Source organism: Xenopus laevis, chromosome 3S, assembly GCF_017654675.1.
Source record: "Xenopus laevis strain J_2021 chromosome 3S, Xenopus_laevis_v10.1, whole genome shotgun sequence".
In the NCBI taxonomy this organism is placed as follows: domain Eukaryota; kingdom Metazoa; phylum Chordata; class Amphibia; order Anura; family Pipidae; genus Xenopus; species Xenopus laevis.
The window spans coordinates 65,660,358-65,677,231 of NC_054376.1; the positions used below are offsets into that span (position 1 = coordinate 65,660,358).

At 37.6% G+C, this 16,874-nt stretch overlaps 1 protein-coding gene and 1 long non-coding RNA gene across 3 annotated transcripts in view; both read left to right on the plus strand.

The window, feature by feature from the left end:
• Positions 1 to 16,874, plus strand: part of LOC108713037 (plexin-A4) — a 558,114-nt gene that overhangs the window by 70,887 nt on the left and 470,353 nt on the right. The gene's annotated exons all lie outside the window — the stretch shown is intronic.
• On the plus strand, positions 1,259 to 10,425 carry LOC108713038. Its single transcript, XR_001935097.2, has 2 exons — positions 1,259 to 1,355; positions 9,528 to 10,425. It is a non-coding gene; the product is annotated as an uncharacterized LOC108713038 (long non-coding RNA).

Below are 16,874 nucleotides of genomic sequence, written 5' to 3' on the forward strand. Positions count from 1 at the left end.
TTTTGTGAAACTGCAATGAAAATACTGTATGCTGGTGAAAAATTTGTTGTGCATCAAAATTGGCATGCGCATATAAATTGTCGCGCGTCAAAATTATTCGGAAGCCCATTCACTTTAATGCATTTGGACAAAATCATCGCGCGTATGAAAATTGTTGTGCATCAAAATTATTTTGACTACCACTGACTTCAATGCATTTCACAAATTTTCACTGTTTCGCAAATTATTCGACGAAACGGGACGGATTCGCCCATCATTACTCTACAGGTCTCTTACTACCTAATGTTACCAAAGCCCTTAATTTCCCATAACAAAGAATGGGACTAATGTGTACTATAGGCAGATGTTTATAGTATATGAGTTTGTTGCATAAAAACATGTGTACTGTCAAGTGGAACCTACTGTAGGCTGCCGGTCCACATAGGGTCTACTAATAGTCAGTCGGCTCATGATTGGCACCACCCAACTACTCTCCAACTTTTTACAAATGAATATGGCTCATGGGTAAAAAAGGTTGGGGATCTCTGTATTAACCTGTACTTTTCACTTTCAATTGACTGAATATTAAGTATCTGTATCTGCCAGCACTCTACATGTAATCTGTATGTTTAATATGTACACCAATCTGTAATATGGTAGTGCTTTATAAACACTTATAAATGCTAAAAATGATGTCCAGGCAGGTTGAGAAGTATCCTGACCCTGGTGTAGGGTACCTTCAGCAATTGATATGTCAAAGGTCTGAGATATGTATTCTATGTATTTTTCATGCACATGATTTATTACATTATATAACCCAACTTTGTATAAATAAAAGTACAACAGTCTGATTTAACACGCATATAGTGAAATGCTGAAGCGAAAATAAGGAACCAAAGCCTACTTTAGCAATTGTGGCAGTATATCAGTAATCTGAAATGTTTCTGTATGCAAACGTGTTACATTATGTCAATAATATTCACGGCTCAGTTGTTTCTTTGAGACGCCAAGGTATTGAGAATGTATCTTTTTACAGTGATAGGAGCAATTTCCTCCAAAGGTTTATGGACTGTGAGACGCATTGGATTTTAACGTTAGATCCATTACAGCCCACAAGACTTAATTATGTTGACAGGATTCATTTTTTAAGTTGAACATTGTAGTAGGCATAAAAAAGTTAACCTTGTTTACACTGGATTGGATAAAACACATTAAGAAAATATTACATTTTGTAGGACAGCATTATCCGGTGTATTTAATCTAGTCCTTTTTATTGTATACAAGTGCAGAGAATAACAGTAGCACTGCTCTGCATTCACTTCCCTTCGGAGAGGATCACGTTGGTGTTTCAGCAGAAGATGGTTGACAAGGCGTAGGTGAGACTGCTGCAAGTTTAATGTCTCCTTCCTCATGTTTTGATTACTGCTACACTTTCTGAGCCACCTAAAACAAGTGTTATAGTTTTCAAAACATTGTATTTTAATCATTCCCCACCAAAGACATTAAGGCACATACTTTTTTCTCATGGGATCCAAATTAAATTGGTGAATCCACCACACAACCCAACAGTTGGAATATGACAAGTTATGCACCTTATATTTAAATACTATTTTCTGTTGAAGGAATAAACTGCACAAACGAGGTGCCATTTTTGGTTCCCGACCCGTACTAATACATTGTATTATTGTCCATACATTGTATTAATACAAAGGCAAGACAATGCATAACTGTAAACTTAGTGATTATTTTTATAGTTTACATTCATGTTTTCATTTATTATCTTTTAGTTGTTGATGAGATCTTTGCATTTTTACATTTGCATTGTTTGCAGCCATCTTTACGCTCAGACTCTGCCTAACAATGTGCTATCTGCATAGGCAAATAACCCTAGGGTTGCAAACTCACTCTAGCTAATGAGCTGAAATCTTGGATTTAGCAATCTAATAATAATAATATTATTTTATAGCACTTCTCTCCCATGGGATTCAAAGTGCTTAACCCATTGACATTAACTGACTGATACGATGCTTCTTATTGTACTCAAAGTGAACAGAAATGTTGGAGTCTGCTTTTGAAAACAACCAAAGAAGATGCCTCATGGATTTTGTATGGCAGAGAGTTTTATATAATGGGTGCTGCTTGATAGAAAGCACAAGATCCAAAGGATTCTTCCAGGTGAACAGGGCCTTCATTATTGATTTAAACGCAAGTAGGCAAATTCTGAAGAGAATTCTCCCTTTAACTGGAAGCCAGTGAAAGGAACAAACATGCTTTACAGTGGCATTTCCAATGTTCTCCTTGAATCCCCTGCACTAAGTAGTTGGGAGATCCTTTACCACTGAGCTAGATTAGGATGTTTCCTTTGCCTAGCCTCAACTTCATTCAAATAGACCCTTTTCAAAAATAAAATGTGATTGATACTGAAAAGACAGAGGGCCCTTGGAGGAAGTTTTTATTATTAATAACATGTATATATAAAGTGCCAAAATATTCTGCAGCACTGTACCATTAATGGGTGTGTACATTGAACATACTGTACATATTTACATGCAGTAATTTATATGAGAGTGAAGAAAGAGGGCTTAAAAGAGCTCATGAGTCATTGGGCACGTAGCATTGGAAGGTATAGGCTGCATTATGTTGGATTAAAAATCCAGAGCGAGATACAGAGTATACTGTAGTTCACACAGGTCCATGGGAGACATGTATGTAATAATTTACATGGACAGACATGACAAGAGCACTCTTCAACTGACCTTTTGCTTTGAACCATCCCACTGAACCCCATTGTTGCATACCTTGATGAAACACCAGGACCCAAAAATGGGTCCTAAAAAATAGGACCTTGCCAGCCTCACCCCAAGGCAAAATTCAAAGCCAGAATTCCATAAGAGATCGCTACTATGCTCTGCCATTCCTGACTAAAGACTTAAGATCAGCACTATGCTTTCCTTTAAGTTTAGAGCTCCCAAGTGGCTTGGATTTCCTAGGTCCCCAGATTGCTGCTTCCCCCTTTTAACTAGCTAGCATGGTGTCATATGGCATGTAACATGCAATTTTAATGTCAATTAGCTATGTTCAACCTACAACCATTTTGACACTGGCTATTCATGGATGCGGAAGGTTGTAATTCAACAACAGCTGGAGGAAAAGTCATTCGACATCATGCGTTACTTTCACTTAAATGCTCATTAATGTGAGAATTTATAATTAATCTCAATCTATAATTATTATCCAGTGCTATTAGATGCTACTATGTACAGTTTTTGTGTTGAGAGCTAAACCTTCTTTTCTAGTTACCGAATGCAAAGTGACGCTGGCCATTCTGCTTTTCTGTTTCTATAACCCAACAGCATTTTCCACACTGCAATGTTCACACTGCTTTCTTTGACAGTATCTGTAATACATATAATAGCACCAGAATCCCAACTACTATTCATTTTGCATGACTCATTTTGCATTTTCTGTAAAATATAAATATTTAAGTTCAGGATGTGCATCTGCTTTTACATCTTTGGTGGCAATGCCAAGAGATGTGCAGCTGATTTAGTTCAGCTAGGCACTTGCTGACTGAAAAGGGCTAGGATTTGGCCAAATCCCAAACCTAATCCTGGATTCAGTGCACCCCTAGTTAGAATAACATAAGCAACATGATTGATACAGGCTCCTTTACCCATTAGGACATCACCTCATTATGGGGCAAATTCACTAAGATCCAAAGTTGCGCCAGTGACAGCTTTGCCGCACTTCGCCAGGCGTAGTTTCGACAGTGCTGCGCAAATTCACTAAATTGCGAAGTTGCACTCAGGGAGGCGAATGGTAGCGAAGTTGTGCTACCGTTACTTCGTCAGGCAAAGTGAAGTTACTCTAGCGTTAGCCGCTTCGCGCTTTAGTGAATTAGCCCCTATGTGCTACCAGGGACGAATTTCCTTTTTTGGCTCTTCAAGGCCGATTGGGTCCTAGCGCCCCCACCCATGAACGCGTGCACCCCCCTGCGAGCACATGCACCGGCAGGTTCTAGGGCCAGCAAATGCACCCTCCCAGATGCGGCTGGGCTGCCCCTAAATTTTTGCTGCCCCTCAATTTTTGCTGGACTGGGTCTTTATGGCCTCACCTGTGTGTTACCATTAATAATCTGACCCAGATTGTCTGTTCATAACCAAACCATAATCTCAAACAAAAAAAGTCAGATGATGCTGGTCTTGATCTATCTGGTGTCCTGAAAGTATAATTTCCCCTTCATGTGAAACGCAATTTTTACACAAAATAGAAGTACAGTATATAATAAAAACAACCATGTATGATTACAGTTAGAATGCACATAATACAAGGAATTCCGGGCATATTTTGTATCTCTCAATGGGCATGAATTTAGACGATGTTTCATGTTACTACTAGTAGTAGTAGTTTAGCATTAAAAACTGACAGATTGAGAAGGGACAGTTAGGTTTAGAAATGTCAATTAACAATTACTTACAAAAGCAAACTTATCTGGGAAAAATAAGACCTAAAGGTAACTTTTAATTCACATTAACATTTTGAAAATCGTTTCAGTATTGTCAGTGCTTAGTGCCATCAAATTGCTAAGTGCTCCCTTGCTCTTGGTCCATGCTGCGGCACTAACATGAGCAAGAGAGCGATATATATGATGCCTTCCACAAGCAGATGACAAGAATAGGGCTCCCCAAAGTATCCTGGGAACTCTATGAATTGGCCTTATTGGCTACTATTTTGTAAGAATCACTATGACTGTAAATGAGTCCCTTGATATTTATTTAACTCATGCAAAACGTAGGCGTATGATGATTCATCAAGGAATGTTCTGTATGGATGTTCTCCACTTGGGAATTTCTTACAATACACACTGCATTATATAGTGCAAGGTGCAAAATTTGCTACAGGTTTAGTCACCTCGAGCAACCAATCAGCAGCTAGCATTAGTTTAAAATCAAACATTGTATTGGTCGCTATGATTTCCTACACCGATGCAAGCTTGATACATTTGGTATATCTTATGTAGCTTTATGGATACTTTTTTGGTTTCTGTTTTTTTGTAGTGTGTGTGGTTTCATTGTTTTGTTTTATAAGCCAGTTCCCTTATAAACCCAAAGTTCTTGCTTCACAAGGTCCCATCAAGGTCCCCAGACTTAAAGTAGCAATGGATTAGTGCATTAGTACAGGCCCACTATGTGAGATGTATTTGGTTAGAGGGTGCCTCGCCTCCTACTTAAGACATACCAAAAACACAAATATCCCAAATGCAACCCTAAGGCAAGCAGAAGGGGATGGCCTATCAGTTAACAGCTGAAAATATAAGTATAATGTATGCATGAGAAAGCAGTAAAACATAAGGTACTTATCCATTAGAAAGAATCAGAACTTGCACACACAAACAATTTATCACATTTTAGTACGTTTTCCCCTTCCAGAAAACTCTTAGTGAGAGCATGATTACTCTTCTTCACAATTACTCTTCTTCACAAAATTACCAAATACCAATCTTTGTTTTATGCCTTAAAGCATAAAACCAAACTTCTACAGTTATAAGATTAAAAAATGCTTCTTAATCTGGCATCGTAGAGTTCATGTCTGTGCATAGGTTGCCCCCAAATCATTTATTTGATTTATAAGCTCCTGCGATCGCTTTGACTGGCCAGTGACCAAATTTAAATGTATTGGATCATGCCTGTATTGGAATCAGCCTGCAGGTTGCGACTGTCAAATCAGTGCATTCTGCCTTTTACATGTTAGAAAAAGTAAACCGGTCTGAGAACACTGGGTTTGTAGGTTGGAAGCCTCATTCAGCCATGGCATTACATAGTGAATAAGGTATGCCCTATTGTAAAATATAAGGATATTATAAATCACTGAGGAGTTCCACAACCATATAAAAGCATGAAGCCGAAATTCGATTCAAATCAGATTCTGATTCCAGTTTGCTGGTAGATCCTATTCACCAAAATATAAAAAATTTAATAAAAAATAAATTTTGATTGGTTGGTTTTTTGTCTTCGAATTTCGAGTTTATGGTAGTTTTTAGAAACTCCCATAAACTCAAAATTCGACCCTTGATAAATATATAAATATATATAACTGTGGTCCCTGCAGTTATTTGCATTTCAAAAACTTGATGTATAAATATGAACTCTTGTATCAGGAGAGAAGGAGGATTCTAATAGATGCCTTATGTCCTATTAAATTTTATATGAATACTGTTTCTGTTTATTTCAGTAAGATATTTAGCTCCCTACCTAGGATGGTTTGCCGGTATTGCTGTGCAAGGTACTGTAGGCACAAAGCTATATCCACTGCAAGCTCAGTGTTCATAGTTCAGGGACAATCCTACACAAATTAGGACACTTTAAATGTGATGCCTATTTACATATCACTAGTGCAAATTTCCAAGGACCTAGATCCAGGGTGCTTGTCCCTCTGGCACTGAAATATCTGGTATCTACCAGCTTATCTTTCATTCATTCATTTGTTCATTCATTCAGTGCCCTGCAGATATATTAAAACCTGGGGAAAAAATATAATATATTATAAAATAAAATAAAATAAAAGTGTGCAGTCACGCACAGCTTTTTGTCTCTCTTCTCTGGTGCCCACCAGATTCCCTTCAGCCCATACTGCCACAGGTGAATATAGATTTTTAGCCCTTTGTGTTTCCAGATCAAGAGCTGTATTTGTAAGTCCATTTTAAGAAATATAATGCAGATCAAGCTGAATTATTTTCATTATAGCCCTCTAGTCTAGGGACCCCATATGCTATAACATTACCAAACTCTAACCTCTTCTCTGCCAGACTGTGTGATAACAGAATCCTTTTGAAACCAGGCTCGGCATATACATACAAATGTGTTTGTAAACGCAGTCACTCAGGACATCTTTGTGGTAGAAATAATACCACAATTAAAATATACTAGATACCATTTCTAAAATAATTACAGTACCGTGCTGTTCTGAAAACTGATAAAATTCAGTCCTCCTGCAGGTGGTGCTAGGGTGTAGGTTTTCAGCATCAAAAAAAATCCTAGCAGGCTGTCAAAACTTGCAAGCTAATGCAGCAGTGAATTGCTCTGTACGACCAACAGCAATTTGATTTAACAAGCAACTGTGCTTTCTATCAGTTTAAATAGCAGCTCTGTTACCAGCCCTGTGAAAATGGAAAAGCCAAACTTGTTGTTGCGTTTTCAATTGACTCCTACACCCAGCAATTAGGGATAATTGAGACACGAGCTATGAAAATGTAATTTTATGAGCTGTAACCCAAGGTAGAATTGTATAATGAATGATGTGTACTGCAATGCCCTCTCTGGATAATGGCACAGAGAAAAAACAAGCCTTTTTGTTGAACAATGGCTACCAAGCAAGAGTATGTCAGAATAGGTAAGCATTTTGCATTTTACAGAGAAATCCTTCTGTTACTATGACATTATAAGAACTCCAAAATATAGATGCATAAAGACAGGTAGTGCGATCTTTTCCAGAAAAGGGGTCCACTAAGAAACTTTCCTTACACAGAGATGTTCAGGCTCACCGCAGTGCACATGGAGACCCTGGAATTTAGCAGTTACACCTGGAATATGAACAGCAAATGCACTGGATGGCAAGATTTAAAAATGTCTTGATGGCAATTTGGCAGTGCCCACTTTGTATCCCTTCCCAATAGACTCTATTATGAGTTTATATCAGTGGCTCCCAAACTGTGAAACTACTTCCCCTTTGGGTGCTAAAGCAATGACTGATGGGCCAGGCTAGAGACCACTTTAGGTATGATGTGAATTTGCTCTTCTTGGAACTATGGCGGAGTGATAGTAATGTTTTCATATATATGAAGCAGTAGTGGGTTAAGGGGCTCTCTTACAAAATGAACCAGAACCACTGATTTACTCGCACCAGAAAAATCAGCATAGTGGGTAAAACCTGCTTATATTTGAAGGGGATCTGTTGCCTTAAAGGGATACTGTCATGGGAAAAAAATGTTTTCCAAAATGAATCAGTTAATAGTGCTGCTCCAGCAGAATTCTGCACTGAAATCCATTTCTCAAAAGAGCAAACAGTTTTTTTTATATTCAATTTTGAAATCTGACATGGGGCTAGACATATTATCAATTTCCCAGCTGCCCCAAGTCATGTGACTTGTGCTCTGATAAACTTCAATCACTCTTTACTGCTGTACTGCAAGTTGGAGTGATATCACCGCCTCCCTTTTTCCCCCCAGCAGCCAAACAAAAGAACAATGGGAAGGTAACCAGATAGCAGCTCCCTAACATAAGCTAACAGCTGCCTGGTAGATCTAAGAACAACACTCAATAGTAAAAACCCATGTCTCACTAAGACACATTCAGTTACATTGAGAAGGAAAAACAGCAGCCTGCCAAAAAGCATTTCTCTCCTAAAGTGCAGGCACAAGTCACATGACCAGGGGCAGCTGGGAAATTGACAAAATGTCTAGCCCCATGTCAGATTTCAAAACTGAATATAAAAAAATCTGTTTGCTCTTTTGAGAAATGGATTTCAGTGCAGAATTCTGCTGGAGCAGCATTAACTGATTCATTTTGAAAAATAAAAAAAAAATTCCCATGACATTATCCCTTTAAGAAATAATTCCAAATCTTATTTTATCCTGTTAATCAAGTGAAATAAACTTTACTTACACTATATAAATTATTTAAATTATGTTCCCTTCAGTCTGGGAATACACAAACACATCAAGCAGGCAACAGCATTTTGTGAACACTGTTATTGAGGCAATCTTTGTATCATCCCACCAGAATGGGGGACATAATGCCCATGCACTGGCTACACAATTAGATGGCAAGGAGGGAGGGGAAAGTGAGGAGTGCAGTGATATCTAGGAAGTGCAGAATGGAAATTAAATGTTATTGCCTGCCCTGCCTTTATGCCTGAGGCATAGACAAGGGGCAGGCACTATATGATTGACAGCTGACATTTATAAATTAATTCATAACAGGTCTGGATGTTTTAGTAAAAAAAAGAATTTGGGTTTCATGTTCAATTTGGAAAGGACTTATATTATTAAGCTTTTTTTGTCTGGGTGACAGGTCCCCTTTAAAGGGGTTAGCTTAAAATTAAACTTTAATTTGATGTAGGGGTGCAAACTCCAACAGATATAAAATGAAAAACCAATTGAAAACTCGCTTAGACATTGTCCATCTATCACATACGAAAAATGTAGTCAGGGTGGTTGATTTGGCTCATGTTGTGTTAGGGCAGGGTTGGAGTCAACACAGGCCAATTTTTGCCTTGCACACCACTAATGTGAGTTGAGAAAACATGGCTGTAATAGCAATTAGGCCCTTTTTTGCCCCTTCCTCTCTGTTTTAAAGTGGCACACATGTCAATAAGTGACAGTACTAATTAATGCAGATCTACAAAATGGGTTCAGGAAGGGCTGTTCTTCTTAATGTATAACTGAAAGTTTATATCCACTCACATATCCCTTCCTACCTTTTATACTGCAGCAACATAGAGGACACCCAGTAATCATTTGTCCTTTTCTTGTCTCTCCTTAATCCATACAGAATTAGAGTGCATAAAACAAGACATAACTTGTTATGCTCTCCCACACACATCTATTATAAAAAGGATCCAGGCCGTTGCTCCACATGTACTCTCAAATCAAGTTCTAAATCCTTCTTGGCTACAGTACAAATCCTTAATCATTCTGTGACCTCCACGGAACTTGAATATTGAATAACTGGTCTACATATTTGGATTATGAAGAAAAATTAAATGCCAGTGGAAACATGGTATAGTTTGCCTTTGAATAAATCTGGAAGGATGCATAATGAAATTTCAATGGAAGCTATATTTAATGTGCTAAATATGTTTTTGTATATGTGTATATGGTCCCTTTAATGCTTGCACTGATTTTTTTATTCCTGCACCTCGGGTCTCCTTTATCATATAGTATTTTGCATTCTCCTGACACAGGCTCTATTTTCCTTTTCAAGAAACACAACCCACTGCTGCATCACAGACAAAATAATTTATGATAATCCATCTGGAATCATGTTATTATGGAATGCCCATCTTGAAATAATCTCCCCCATACATTTTTTATGGAAATCCCCAAACTCATAATAAAATTCATAATAATTAGGTAGGATTAACGATTACTATTTTTTCTTTTAATTACTGTATGTATACCTTATACTATCTTCTTTAGTTGTACTTCCACATAAACGTTAATTGTCAAGCTAATAATACTAAATACTAATTACTACAACTTGTTATTGAGCTATGTTCCCCTTGCTAAGAAGACACTGAAGATCATCATTTTGGACATTTTTTTTTATGTTGGTACATTACCATGATCTTAATATATGGATATATGTTATTATGTATTGCAAATGCATTTTATGACAGCCTTCATAATTTATCTGTTTCAGCCATGCATAAATATGAGATTTCTTTGTATATTGTGCTGATGACATTATAATCTCCTAAGAATCAGCTCTAGAAATAACAGAGCCGATAACCTTCTTTTAATCTGATCATTTCAGTATCCTCTGAAAATCCTGATTATCTTTGAGCTGTTCAGCAGAGTAATTCTTCTTCAGCTGGGATTCTTCACTATTTATTTTTATTAACTTCACAGATTACTAATGAACCCCCAGGCTTGAAACCATATATTTGTTACTAGAAAAGAATTAGGAAGGGCAGCCATTTATATTGGATTATAGTATTTGTCTTCATAAAACAACTAAGCATTAATGTGGATTGGAGTAATGGAAGAAATTAAAAATGAGTAGTGTCAGCAAGGAACCCAGCAGTGTGTTTGCCATAACAATTTTCTTGGCAGTATTCGGTAAATATCTGGTGGGTCCAAGCCACTTTTATTGCACTCAACCCTAAAAGTATATACTGTATGCATATAATAAACTCAATACAGAGGTCAAAAATGGATGTGATACAGTGTAGGGGTATACCTAATTGTTTTGGTCAAAAGTCTTCTTTCAAGAATCCCACTTGTGAATTTTGGTAGAAATAGTAAATAGAGGTACATTCGATGTGCATCTTCTTAAAGGAGAACTAACCCCTCCTCCTAAAGAGAGTCCCCATATAATAGCCCCCATTCACCCCTCCCCGCTTCCTCCCTGCATAGTCCATTATTTATAAAAGTGTTGCAGAAAGTCGCACAGACCTCTCCATGCAGAGTGGTGCAGCAAAGTCATCTTCAGTATCTTCCAATATGTTTGCTAAAGAACCACCATTTTCACGCCTGCTCAGTTGGAGCTGTTTGCTATACGTGCCTATTTCGCATCCGCGGGAACGATCCATAAATAGCCGAAGATGCCACTGCTGTGCTACTCTGCATGGAAAGGTCTGTGCGACTTTCAGCAACACTTTTTTTAAATAGTGGACTATGCAGGGAGGAAGCAGGGAGGGGGGTACATGGGCTATTAAATGGGAACTCTCTTTAGGAGGGGTTGTTTGTTGAAATTGACTGAGACCCTGTTAGCAGCAGCAAACTCAAATTTACTGGGTCAGTTGACAAAATCAATTTAGGTCCTCCCAAATCCTTGGAAAATTACTTTTTTTGCAAAAAATATATTGATCTTTTTAATTTGGAGCCCTCTTGGCTCTAGTTATTGATGGGTCTGCTCTTGGTAAGGCTACCTTTTATGGATATGATGCTACCTATTCCACTCTAGAGACAAGCACTTTAGTTAACTCAGCTCAGAACCAGACCAATCGCATATACAGTCAATATGGCAATGACATATGTTAGGGGCATAGGCAGTGTAAGTTCATCACAGACTAGCCATGTAGAAAAAAAACAAACATAGTCTAGTCTTTTTTTAGATTTTACTACTAAGTTGGGTTGTTCTCCCTTTTTCTGAACCTTTGCTTCTTTTCCAGAGACATGCCCTGTTGTACTTGAATAGGAATGAAAGGGTCAAAATTACAATTCTATTCTTCAGTGCTGCAGACAGTGTAGATCCTGACTCTTCCATTTCTGCACCCTTGCTTAATTTTTCAGCTTCTGGGGGTGCAAGGAGAGGCCACATCTCTGTTGTGCTTTCTGCTCTAGAACAGCCAAAATTTAGAATTTTTAAAATGTCATCTTTTAAAGCACCAATGAGCGACTTAGTAACTCTTAAAGCTACCATGGTTCTCCCCTGGATAACCACTGATGCAAGAATCTCAACTTGCCTCATGGCAGCAGCCCTGGCTGCAGGGTTGACCTTTAAAGACCAGCTGACTGAAACATAGTGATTCACTCATCAATTCAAATGTACTGTGCTGAATCCATCTTTGCAGCAATACAGGTGCATTGAGCAGCTAATATAACAGTTGAAGTTCTACAGTGGCACCCTACCATTGGTTTCAAAGTGCAAGGACAGGTCTAGAATGTACAGGTGTCACCAGTGTATTGTTCCCTATTTATGCCCTTTTGACTCTTTAAAGGAGAACTAAACCTTAATTAAAGAAGTAGCTAGAAATGGTGTACAGACACAGACACTTGTCGTAGACACTTTTCCAAGATGGTGACCCCCTGTGACAGGTTTGAATTCCTCGATCATTGCTGCTATTGAGAAGGTGAAACTTTAGGCTGGTGCAATAAGTTCAGTATATAAAATGTCATTTTTAGCCACATTCATTTTTAGGGTTTAATTCTCCTTTAAGTGGTCTAGCAACCATCAAACTAAACTCCTTTGGTACCCTGGAGTGAATGCCATTAGGATTTTCCTGCTTAGATTGTGAGTGCCCCATGCCCTTTTCATTTATTTACATGGCAAAGAATTAGAGAACCTTGAGTTTAACAGAGAAGTTGCCAAGCCCTAAATTCCATTTACAAAATAGTTTGCTCCTATTTGATTGGCTCAACAAGAGCAAAATGGTCACAGGTTCTAAGTGGCTTAAGGTATGCATGCAAAATGTTATAAAGCATATAATCATGTGAAATGAGTTGACATTGCAGAAGCATGTATGCAAAATGACGGAACAAATAGAATGAGTAACTTATTACTCCTAGTGATGTGTTTTTTTCCCCTTTTCACCATGGAAATATCTATGTATTCAACGGAACAAACACATAATGATTACTCCTACTAATGTGTTTTTCCCTTTTCACCATGGATATATTTAGTTACTCAAATACTCTTAAGCACACCCACCCACAATTAAATAGCATGTGTATGCACTTACGTACAGAGACACCAGCACACAGACATTCAAAGACACTCAAACACATTTTCATGGCAACTACGCACACATTCATGCAGAGACATATGCAATATTCACACTTTCACATCTACACTCAGATGCTTCACTCATGAACATACAGAGGAACACATCAGCACAAGGCATACAGAGTATACATACCGGTACAGTATAAATGACCATTAAAACACATGTAACATTTACGCAGTTATACATGCACTTACAAATTAGACATAGGGACACATATACACTCATATACACACATTTAGATGTACACATGATTACAGATGGATCAGAAGAACAGCAAACTGCACATCAGAAATACACATATGGGGGATCTGTAGTAGAAAATGATGGTTTGAGTTGGAAGTTGGAAAATGCAGGCAAGGATAGAGATGGAAAGGGGCATTTACTTCTCTGCTAGAAATTACTTAGGTCCATCAATACTTGTTTACATTACTCATTATGTAAATGAAAGCAAACTGCTAAAATTTGGCAGTATTTTCTATTGATGGTGCAAGTTTCTTAACTATAGTTTGTTATGTAATACATCGCTGGACATTTGCACATCCAAAACCTAACCCCTGTGAGAAGTCCAAGAGCATTAAGGGGTGCAAGAATGGGTCCCTTGCTGCTCATTCAGGCAGCACACCTGCCTGGGTTCCACAGCATCAATAGGTCCTTACTTTCTTTACAACTTGCATATCTGAACGACATGAAAGTTAGGGGAAGGGGAAGTGGTGGGAGAAGGAAAGCCTGTGTGCTAGCTTGCCTCTCTTGAATAGAGAGCAGCCAAATGCAAGCAGCGAAGGTAGTCCAAATCTGTGTTCTTTGAAATGGAGGCAATACAGCAATGAAGGAAGGTGCAATGTGTAGAACAACAAGATAATGTTTCCTATTCTTCCATTCATTTCCTCAATAACCACAATTGTCTCTTCCTATTTCCTGATTATATTGCTTGCTCATGCTTGGATGGTCCTAGAAGGTGAAAAAAAAAATAAGATAGAACTCCACATAACTCACCTGGCTCCATAAAAGCCCTCCATCTCAGCATAGAGATACTATATAGGATTAAGAAAACACTGCATTCATCTATTTCACTGTGAAACAAATGACACAGTATGAAATCAGATTGAGATAAAGCATAATAAATACATTTAGTGCACCGTCTGAAAAAAGGGCATTCTGTTGATCTCCATCCATCAAGAAAAAAAAAGACCATGCATTTGTTAAAGTACCAGTGGAGGAGCAAGATAAATATTGCATTCTACATGGAATTAGACACTTTTTTATTCTGTGTCACTGTGATGGAGAGAGTTGCAAGGAACTGGGAGAGTTGATACTATCCCACTAGTTTCTTAGAAAACCTGCAATAATTCAGGGGTTAAAATAAGGCAGATACTTAGGGGTTTATTTATTATCAGTCCGAGTCTACTTTTTTTACTATAAGATCCAAATTTTAAGTGAACAAAAAACTTGAATTTTTCGTGATTTATTATACCCCGAGGATGGAAAAAGTCAGAATCCAAAAATCTGAGGTTGTATATAAGTCAATAGGGGAAGTCCTGTAGATATCCTGATCTGCACTGGAATTTTTCAGGAAAAAGTATTGATAAATAAGGGGAAATAACCCGTTCAGACTTGATAGGAGAATTATTTCAGAAAATGAGATAAATTCAGATTTTGATTAATAACCACCTTTCACTAATAATTCTTGGAAAAATCTATTTCCATTTCCTGATATGGTTTCAAAAAACAATTGGCTTGAATACACCTAAACATTCCGATAATGCATAGAATTTGTTTGTTTTTAGCTATGCAATGTGGTTTCGCACCCAGATAAGCTTGGGAGCACATCCCCAGGTAACCAGGGAACAGAGAGGCATAGGGAATATGGGGCTGCACAATTATAGGCTCCAGATCCTCTCACATCTCATTTTCAAATTGATCGTTTAGTACAGTATGTTAATTACTGTGCACTAGTGATGTATGGGTCAAAACCGACATCTCTGCCAATTTGTAAAATGTGGCCCCATGATGATTAGGCTGGGTCTTCAGAATCCCTTTAAATAACTTAATATTTTTTCCTGCTATAAAACAGTGATTGAAAACAAGGTGAATAAGTGATTCTAGACCAATGTTTTGGCTGCAAAGGGGATTCTGTAATATGGATTAGGTGCCCTGAGTAAAAAAAAATTAGAAATCAGTGGCATCAAGTCTATATCAACGTCAGCATTACAGTGGGCAAAGCTGGAAGAATAGGGAGGATACCCCACGTCTCAGCCCAGGGCCCAAGGCTTACTTAATCTACGCTGACCTGGTTTATTACAAAATTTCAACAGAATGCTTGCAGCTTCAAATGCGGGCGTTACATATGCATATATCTGAATGCAATCACTTTATTCAAGATAATAATGGCTTGGAACCACGGTGTGATTTTCTATTTGCACAAGCCACTTAGCACTGTGAATATGCTAAATACAATCAAGCATGTGTAATTGCTGCAGGCTGCAATTCAGACTTGCAATATTATAGTGGAAATGTTGTAGTATGCATAATGTCTTTGCAAGGAACAATGCTTATTCAGCACTCTATGCCACTGCATGGATACAACTGTAAAACATTTTTGTTTTGGTAGTTTTTTTTTTTTTTAATTTATACCTTACTAAAGTAGGACTGGCACACATAGTTATAATAATTCCACCATTAGTATAATAATTTATAATTATATACAATATAACTTTGTGGATATTTTTTTCCTTTTTTATAGAGACCTTAAAGAGATACTGACACCAGATAATAACCTTTTTTATATCTATCATTACATTGTCTTTGCATACTATTTATACTTTTCCCATTAAAGTATTTGCCAGATACTTTTACATTACCTTTCTTACCCCCGTGTTCCTGTTTGCGGGGGCTGCCATATTTGTGCAGCAGGAGTCTGTTAGCATTAGAAACTCTAACTGACAGGTTGAGAAGGGACAGTCAGGTTGACAAAACAGTCAGGTTTAGGAACTTCAAGTTACGTACAAAAGTGTAACGCTAATCTGGGTTATCCAGACCACAGATAGTTAAAGTGTCCAGCTAATGGTATGAGCATGGGTTACACTACGACTTACACAACAGGGTCAGGGCCTTCGCCAAGTGGAAGCTTTCCCTTGGGGCGTAGTAGAACTACAAAACACAGGCTACTGTATATAAAAGATAGGAATTGGATGCCAGGAGGTTCTTTGGTGCAAACAAAAGTTGGATTTATTGTTACAAGAAAATATCAGACTGGCAGAATAAGTTATTCATTGATGATGCATATGCCTTTATAGAAAAAAAAATAGTGTGTATAACTATAACGTTAAAGGTGAGCTATCATGAAAACAATAATGTAATATAAGCTCTCAGGGACATAATAAACTATTCAAATATAATCAATGAAAAATCATGTACTGTTTATGAAATAACCAAATTGCTCTTTACTTTCTTCTCTGCAATATTTGTTTATACGTGTTACATGGTCAATCACTGGTCTTCCCTTTGCCGAACTTATGCGTGGTCTTGATAGCGTGCAAAGAGTTAATCAAGCAATAATTATAATTCCTTGTATTTTAACTTAATTACGCTACTATAAATCCATTCTGATGGCTAAATAATTCTATCATTTTATTAATGTTTTAATAGCGTTAAGGCATGGTGGTCCTGCA